Here is a 9,402-nt window from a genome sequence, read left to right on the forward strand (position 1 = left end):
AAAGCGTTTAGCAATGGATATTTCGAGCGTGGAAACTGTCACTTTTATGTCCCTATTTTTAAGCTTACACAGATTACTTAGCTTAGTATTCATTAATGCTTATTATAAACATAGGCTATTTCACCTCGTTTACACTCTTTAAAAAATCACTGTGTTCCTGTGGATGCCACTAGAGAGCAGTGGTGTCTTATTTTGAATGACTAGTTTTCAAACGAAGTGAAGCAAAGTAGATGGAGAGAGAGAGAGAGAGAGAGAGAGAGAGAGATGTCCAACATCTGTTGGGTGAATTATTTAAATAAGAAAAATATGTGTTGAACACTTGAAACTTTTCCTCTAATTACTGTATTATAAAATGTTGAAGGGTTGTCATTACTATTGTAAACTGTTTCATTAAGGACTGAGTGAATCTCACAGCAGGTTTCATTTAACCTCTGCACCTCTCTGCAGAAATTGTATTATGCATTAAAAAAAAAATGCATTTTTTTTTATTATTATTTTTAAATTATTTTTAGAATCGTGCAATTTAAAGCAGAATACATTTAGAGTATAAATATTACTGTATGTACTTTTCAAATACTTTTTCTTGCATTAGAATTATGAAAATTTAAATAATCAAATAATATGTATGAGACATTATAATCAAATAATGTCTCAAAAAATCTTAATGGTCCTTAAAACAGCTAAATAAAATATCCTTTTTTTTTTTTTTTTTTTAATTATTATTGGGTTGAAATACAGTATGAACTGGAAATGTTCTTGACAGGTTTCACCCTGAAGCATGAAAGCTTGTGTGTACAGTAGCCTTTAACCCTGAGGCCCTGTGTTCTGGTTTCTGACACATTTCCAGTTCCTCTGTCAGATCCATGCTGAAACTCACATGCTTCTCTTAGCATGCACATGATCTGACTCTTCCTGGGCCTTCCTTTTTCACTCTTCATGTTGTACTTGGTGGTTCCTGACTGTTTCTCAGCCCATTACACTCTTATAACCAATGTAAGTTTGACATGATTGAATGTTCACCCAAATATGCCGTGTCAAACTCGTATGACTTATTTTCTTTTGCGGAACTCAAATGAAGATATTTTGATGGAGATATGATGTGAATATATCCACACAATGCATGTCAATGGGGTCCAAAATTTCAAGCTCCAAAAAGGACATAAAGGTAGCACGTAGGTAGGGCTGCACAATTTGGACAAGAAGTCATATTGCGATTCTTTTGTAAACAATATCGCTGTTGCGATTTGAACTGCGATATGATAAATTAGTTTTTTTAAAATGTGATTCATGCACAACCTAGGCTGCTTGTCCTATGTGGGGTTGCAATAGTGTTGGAGCCTATCCCAGCTGTCTTAGGCCAAAGGCAGGGAAACACCCTGGACAGGTGGCCAGTCCATCACAGGGCAACACACACAGATAAACACATTCATTGGAAATTTATAGTTTCCAGTTCACTTGACCTGCATGTTTTTGGACTGTGGGGGAAACTGAAGCACCAGGAGGAAACCCACACAGTTTCCAACACTCCACACAGAAAGTCCCTGGGTGAGCCAGGACTTGAACTGGGGATCTTCTTGCTGTAAGGCAACAGTGCTACCCACTGATCCACCATAGCCCTAGCTAAGTGATTGATTTTGACCAAAATTAGGTAATGTTTTGTTAAAAAAAACTATGTTTTAAATATATGTATATGAACTATATGTTTATGAACTGTATAATTAAATAACAAGGACCAAAATGCCATTTCACAATGCCTTTTGTCATCCCAGAATTGCAAACGTTGTCATTATTTTACAGTTAATTTCTGACCAAAAATGACATATTCCCTCCATTGCAGTTTATTTAACACAATTAATTTAGTGATTATAAATCATAACTTTTACCATTGGCAAAATGTTGTAAATATTGAGCACGTAAATATAAGTTTCTGTATTTTTTGGTATATTATTTTCATTCAGTAAGTTCATTAGTTAACATTTTTAATTAGTTGGCAACAGCTGCTTTTGGGGCCAAAATTGCAGACACTGCTAATATTGTTGACTTAATTTTGGAGAAATCAATCAAATCAAAATGGACCATTTTGTGCTAAGAAAATTAATAAAAAAATAAAAAATAGGAGAACAGACTTCACATTTAAGTTGCCAAAGTAGACCAACAAAGAACAACAACAGCCGAGAATAATGAAATAAATAATAACATTAAAAATGAAAAATATGCGTGTACACTTTTTTTTTAACATCAGTGTAGTTCCCCTCTTTTGAAAACCACCAGCCGCCACTAATTCCAATTAACCCATTGACCTGTTTCAGTGATGTCACTTTTTCCCCGCAGCCACCATATTTGTGACCATCAGCGGGAGGAAACAATGGCGGTGAATTGAAAAACACCTGTAAAACAATCTCAAGAAAAACCTAAAAAAAAAAAAAAATGCTTTTGATCCATGCAAAGTCCCAGTAAAGGTGTATACACATCTGAGGTCAGCACAATATTGCCATATTTGACTTTTGCGGACATTTAAATATATTTTATCCACGATTTACCTCCATACGCCGGTGAGTCTGATGTGTGACCAGTGAGTGCACATGTCTACCAACATCACTGTGAACATCTCTTATTCAGAAGTTACACATGTTTGTGTTGTTTTCTGCCCTGATTTCGTCACAATATTACAAAACGTCTGTGATGATCCCATATGTATGAATGTAAGAGCTACTTTTAACTCATGAAGAATACACAGAAAGCAACCGAGGCATATTAGGGAATATGATTAATATGTTTACAGTGTAGTCTGGTGGTGTGAATAAAGTCTGTGCTTCATGATCTTATGATGTGCTAATTATTGACTGACATTAGTGTACACATTAAATATATACTATATTCACATTATAGTGCTTTTTATTTATTCCAATGTGTTACAGTTATGTCATACCTTTTATACAGTCTGGGTGTTATGAATAACATCTTCATATGTGCATTTCCAGTTTAATTGTATCTGACTTGATTATGTTATATATATATAGTAGACATGTATAGATAACTGACATGGCTGAATAAATGAGCAAAGACCATGCTCTCCCCCCTTCATCGCTGATTGACTTTGGTGAAATGAAGCCGTGTCACTTAAAATATAACTTTGATTAAAAAATATATATATACATTTTGGCTCTGGTAATGAAACATCAGTATAACATTTCCAAGATTTATAAATAGAAAAACAAATTTTCACCAGCTTTTGCCACATCCCACAGCACAGCACATTGATTGATGGTATAGTATATGGAATTTTGGTCACAAACATGGAGGCACAGTCACACAGTGACATCACATGAAACCGGTCAGTTGTGCCATGCGACGTGGACTTTGCATCGTATTCAGCCACCTTAAGAGAAATTCCTAACCGTTGGGAGCATGTACAGTATGCTAAGTCCGAAAGGGACACAACATAAGGAACAAGTATCCATTCACATATCACCTCACAGTATGTGTAAGTGCACAGTAAAGGTTACTTATCATTGTGCACCAGCTCAATACTACAGTATGTGTAGCTAAAATAAATGTGGGAGGCTCTGGCATTGTGGTTACTCAGGAGTAGTTACAAGCAGTTGTACATTAGTATAAAGCACTGGATATGTTACAATGCTGTTTTCATGACCACAAGTGTTCTCTGAAGCCATATGAGCACTATGTGATGAACAGACCTAATTTGAAAAGGTCAGTATGTCAGTAATATCAAACCTCATTGGTTCTTGTGTCACGATGTCATTAAGTTTGGTCACAAGATGCGCACAAACCAAAGAGGTTTAATGTTATTGACATAGTGGCAAAGTGGCATAAATCAGGTTCCATTATATTTCCAGTTGTTTGAGATTACAAGATAACGTATTGTTTAGAAATCATAACAAATTGTTATGTCAGGTACTAATCAGACCCTCATTGAAGTTTTAGTGTACGCTGTAAAAAAATAAATTAAAAAAAATCATGTTCTTGTTCTTCCAAAAGCATCCATGCTGCCTTAAATAGTTTACATTTTGTCAGTTTGAGGTGGAAAGTTGTTTAAATCAAGCATGCAGTTGACTTAATTGTTTATAACTTGTTAAATGAGCATATTGTCTTTTAAAATGAGCTTGAATTGCTTAGTTCAATCATCATAATCTTAATTCAGTTCAAACTAAAGTTTGCCTTATCATTACTTATTCTCACTGAATACTACAGTTGTAGTCCACCCTGTCCAAACACTTAAATAAGCTGCCTCTTAAGAATGAATAGCCAGTAATAGATAAGGCCAACATCTATTGCCTCTATTATAAACAGACTTAAGATTTTGAAGCAAACCTACTTGGGCAAAGCACAATAATGGTGACAATCAACAAACACAATTTAAGTAAAATGATGAGCTCTGAATTATTACTACAAATAGATGAAAGTGACAACAAACACAACAACAGTATAAATAAAAGCAGCAAACTGTCACAAAGACGACGACACAGAGGGTAAGGTGGACCCAAATGCCGGGACATTATTCCACAAATAATAAGTAACCAAAGAATCCAAAAATGTAATAGAAGATAAAGGCACAAGCCAAAACAAAGATGTAAAACAAACAGAAATTACATCAGTAGAGAACAATCACAGGTTGAAGACAAACAGGATAGAGTCCGGGATATCTCTGATGACAGAGGTGTATAGTAAGGAAGTACAAATACTTCGTTACTGTACTTAAGTACAGTTTTTTAATATTTGTACTTTACTTGAGTATAAATATTTCTTTGGACTTTTACTTTAACTTTACTACATTTTGAAGAGAAAATTGATCCTTTTACTCCGATAAATTCCTCCAGATCCTTTCGTTACTTTTGCGACTGAGCACCGCAAAAAAATAACAGCTGTACGTGCAAAAATGCACGCAGATCGCCGATGGTGATGTGTGATTCGTTGAAAAAAATCATTTGAGTCTAATCTTTTCAATTTGATTCCTTTGAACTGAACAAAAAGATTCAAAAAGCGGTCTGAATGATTCATTTTGCGAATCATTAATCTGAATCAAAATCACAAACGAAGCATGCGCCAGATTACGTGTTCTGTCATCTGTTTCCATGGAGAAGACAAGAAACTGCTCATGTGAGTTAAATTGTATTTATTTTTTTGACTAATTTGATAAGTTTAGGCTTAAACATTATGAAAGCTGTGAAATAATGAAGTTATGTGCATTCAGTCTCCTTCCTTTCCAGGAGACCTGTTCATATAAAAGTAAATCACATGCATTTACATTTAAACAAGGTGCAATGTGTGTGAATAATTACCAGCGCTCATGAAAATGTCCAACAATATTTATTTGTATATTTTATGAAGATGTGAATGGTTTTTGCAGAAGCAAAACTAGTTTTCTGGTGGTTGCTAAAGTGTTTTATTTACTTTGTAGCACATTTATCCTACAGTATGTGGTAACTAGGGTTTTCTAGATGGTTGCTAAGGCATGCTATGCAGTATCAAGGTGATCTCTGCTGTGTGTTTTGGCGCATTGCAACAGTACGTGGTTGCCAGGTTGTTACTATGCTGTTGCTAAGTTGTTTTCTGTGATAATCCAAGATGTGTATAACTTTTTTTTTTCTTTTTCTGCAGAACACAAACAAAAAAAAGATTTTCAGAAGAATATCGCTGTTATGTAGGTCAATTCAATGAATGGTGGCCAGACCTTAAAGCTCCAAAAAGCACATAAATGCAGCATAAGAGTAATCCATAAGACTCCAGTGGTTTCACCAATGTCTTCTGAAAGGATCAAATTGGTTTTTGGGTGAGAATAGACCAAAATATAACTCCTTTTTCGACTATAAATTTGAAACATTAGCATTCTTCTTGGCAAATAGGATTTCAAGTTCGATTACACTTCATATAGCGCCACCTAGGGCTTTGCGCATGCGTCAAGCACCAGAAAGTGAAATCAAGCTTGAAATCATGATCGTGCCTAGAGACTGCAATGGCAAGATATACAGTGAAAATGAGGTTTGTTTTCACCCAAAACCAACTGAATCGCTTCATGAAGACATGGATTTAACCACTGTAGTAGTATGGATAACTTTATGCTCCCTTAATGTGCTTTTTGTAGCTTGAAATATCTGACCACCATTCACTTGCATTGAATTAACTTATAGCGCTGAAATATTCTTCTAAAAACTTTGTTTGCGTTCTGCATATGAAAGAAAGTCAGACACATCTGGGATGGCATGAGGTCGAGTAAATGATGAGCACCACCAATCAAATAAGTTGCTATAGGTTAAATAGGTTTAATTAACTGTTCCGTAATTTATGCAATTTGCTTTTGATACTTAAGTAAATTTAATATCAGTTACTTTTATACTTTTACTTAAGTTGTTTTCTCATGAGCTACTTCAGCTTTTACTTGAGTCAATTTCCATGAAGGTATCTTTACATTTACTCAAGTATGACAAATGGATACTTTATACAACACTGTCTGATGACGAGACAGAGAGTGCAGGGAGTGTGTGTTTGTATATATGTAATGTGTGTGGTGATTAGTGAATGGGGAACAGGTGTGGAGGGAAAACCTGGTTCAAGAGTCCAGGGGAATTGGAGCGGATGATGTCATGGAGAGGAGAGACCGATGAGGGCGTGACACAAACAGTAAAATAAATAAATACATAAAAAATAACAGTAACATCTCATCAAGTTCAATCCAGGGCAATTATTTTAATGTGACTTTTTAAGTATGATTTCAAAAAAGCAAAGCCATTTTTACATTGTTTAGGAAACCTCTTTATAAAAACTGCAAAAAAGGAAATAATTCTTTCACTAAAGTGATACATCAGCCAGGGCATCAATCAAAATAAACAGAACATTTCTACATAGCTAACATATGAGTCCTGTACTGTCTGTGTCGTATGAAACACATGGAAAAACAAGTCCATTAACTACCATTATCCATTGTCATGGATTTTACTACAATGGAGTCTTTTCTTTTTCTCTTGAGCTTGTTGTTGTTGAAATAGAAACATATGACATCAGAGAAAGGGTGGTCGTGGTCATGGTAGTAATAAAATGCCTTGTGTCTTCTTGTTCTTCCATGGCGATGGAAGGCAGGTCTATGAACCCTGGGATTTAAGTTTAAGAAAACAAAAATCAATAAGAAAGATCCATCGCTGCACATCCTGGTTGCCGGCTTTCATTTTTTTATCGTCTAATCTAGAGTTCTGTCATAATTTACTCACCCTCATTTGTCCTTTCTTCCATGGAACATAAAAGGAGACGTTAAGAAGAATGTTCACACTGCTCTTTTCCATACAACAAAAGCATGTAGTTACAAGGGGTTGTTAAACTCCAAAAATGACAAAAAAAAAGCACCATAAAAGAAGTCCATATGACTTGTGTGCTTTATTACAAATCTTCTGAAGCCATTCCATATCTTTGTGTGAGGAACAAATGAGTCGTTATTTAATTTTAGGATCTCATTTGCTCTACCACATATTCAAACATGGTGCGGCATGATCGATTAGGTGAGAACTTGTGTTGTTTTTAAGGCAAGTTCTCACATGAACACTCGACCCTGTAAACAAGCTTAATTAATTTTCTGATTGAATTCATTTGATTTGTATGCTTTCAGAAGACTTGGAATATGCATGAGTTGCATGGACTACTTTTATGAGACTTTTGGGTCCTTTTTTAAGCTATAAAGTTAGTCACTATCAACTGCAATTGTATTGAAAAGATGGACCAGGTGTAACTAGCACCTGCCTTTATTAAAACATCTCCTTTTGTAATCCACAGAAGAAAGAAAGTGTCTGTCATATGCTTACAAGTGAATGCTCTTCTCCAAATAACAAAAGTAATCCGTTTTAAGCTTGAAAAAGTATAAAAAGCACCATAAACGTAAGTCCATATGACTTGTGCGCAGTATTCCAAGCCATATGATTAGCATTTTGTGAAATGTTTTTTTGTTGTTGTTGTTGTTATTTATGTTATGTTATTTCATTTGCACTTCTGCATATTTAAACTTGGCAAGTGCACATGCTTGGATATGTTTTGGCTTCGCTATACGCAATGCATAATTGAAATTAATTTAAACCAACTGAATATTTTTCACAAGACTCTAGACTGTCATTTAAGGGTTAAACTTCTGGAATACAGAGTCACGTGACACAACAGCATGGTGTCGATTTCCGTGAAGTGCTTCTACGGGTGCAGAGCCAACAAAAGTGCATCTGGTAAGAAACCTCTTTAAGTTTTTTAATTGAAACCTGTTTGGGTATAAAGAGTAGCATCTCTAGTTTCATTTGATATGCCACTTTAAAAAAATCATTAAATTCTCGCACATCAGGGAGCTGATAAACATGATGTCCACATATGTAGATTTTGGGATATTTTTCCCTCAAAAGTTGAAAAAGATGTTAGTTATATTGAATAACTTTCAACATTAACATCTGTGGGTCATTTCACTTCATTTTAATATACATTTGTTATATTTATTTTGCTTTCACTGTACAATACGTTCTATTCATTAACATTAGTAAATGCATTCCTATATTTACTGTGCATTTTTACATTGAGAATAAATGGGTTTGGGTTCATACAAAAGCTGAAAAAATGTTGCTTGCAGAAGCTTTATATGAAAATAAGGTGCATTTCAAACTGTTCTGAGACCAGTGCAGAAAGCCAGAACACTGGAGGTTAAGTCATTCACTAAATAGGGAGCAAGGGAGCATCTTATAGCTCTCTATGCAGCTAAGTGCATTCACTCCTAAAATCTGACCAAAAGTTCAGTTTCAGGCTGCAGATGATGTTTTGACCACTCAACATGTTTGGCAGACAATTGTAATCAGTACATAGATTCAGAATTTATCATGTATAATTTTATTTTAACATTTGCAGTGATTGGATGATGCTGGCCATTACTTTGAATCAGAATAAATTATATTTCTGATGTAATGTCTTTAATCTCTAAAAACCTGAATAACCAACACTCCTGGAAACATAATAAACAATTATGAAAAACAGACTTTCTATAGCTTGGTATTATTTAAAATTTCACAAATTAGTGCCATTGTCCACATATGTGGATATCAATTTTTAGGAAAACTATTTGCTCTAGAATAATAAAAAAAAGTATGCTTGTTTATTAGGTTCTACTACAAATCAAAAAGGGAAATGGAAAATGCACACAGCAGTCACTCTCGGGTCTCAGGTGTTTAAGTTAGGCACTCTGTTCACAAAGTCAGTCATACACAAATGACACAAAGCTGCATTGTTTCTGAAATTGTTTAATTTTTTTAAAGTTATTTTTATCACATATATTAACTATACAATAGTTGTTCATTCCAATGTAAGAGAGCATGTAGAAGAATTTAAAGTATGCCCCGAAAATGAAGCAGTCTCAGAAAAAGTCACTCCACC

The sequence above is a fragment of the Myxocyprinus asiaticus genome, chromosome 24 (genome assembly GCF_019703515.2).
Source record: "Myxocyprinus asiaticus isolate MX2 ecotype Aquarium Trade chromosome 24, UBuf_Myxa_2, whole genome shotgun sequence".
Lineage (NCBI taxonomy): Eukaryota > Metazoa > Chordata > Actinopteri > Cypriniformes > Catostomidae > Myxocyprinus > Myxocyprinus asiaticus.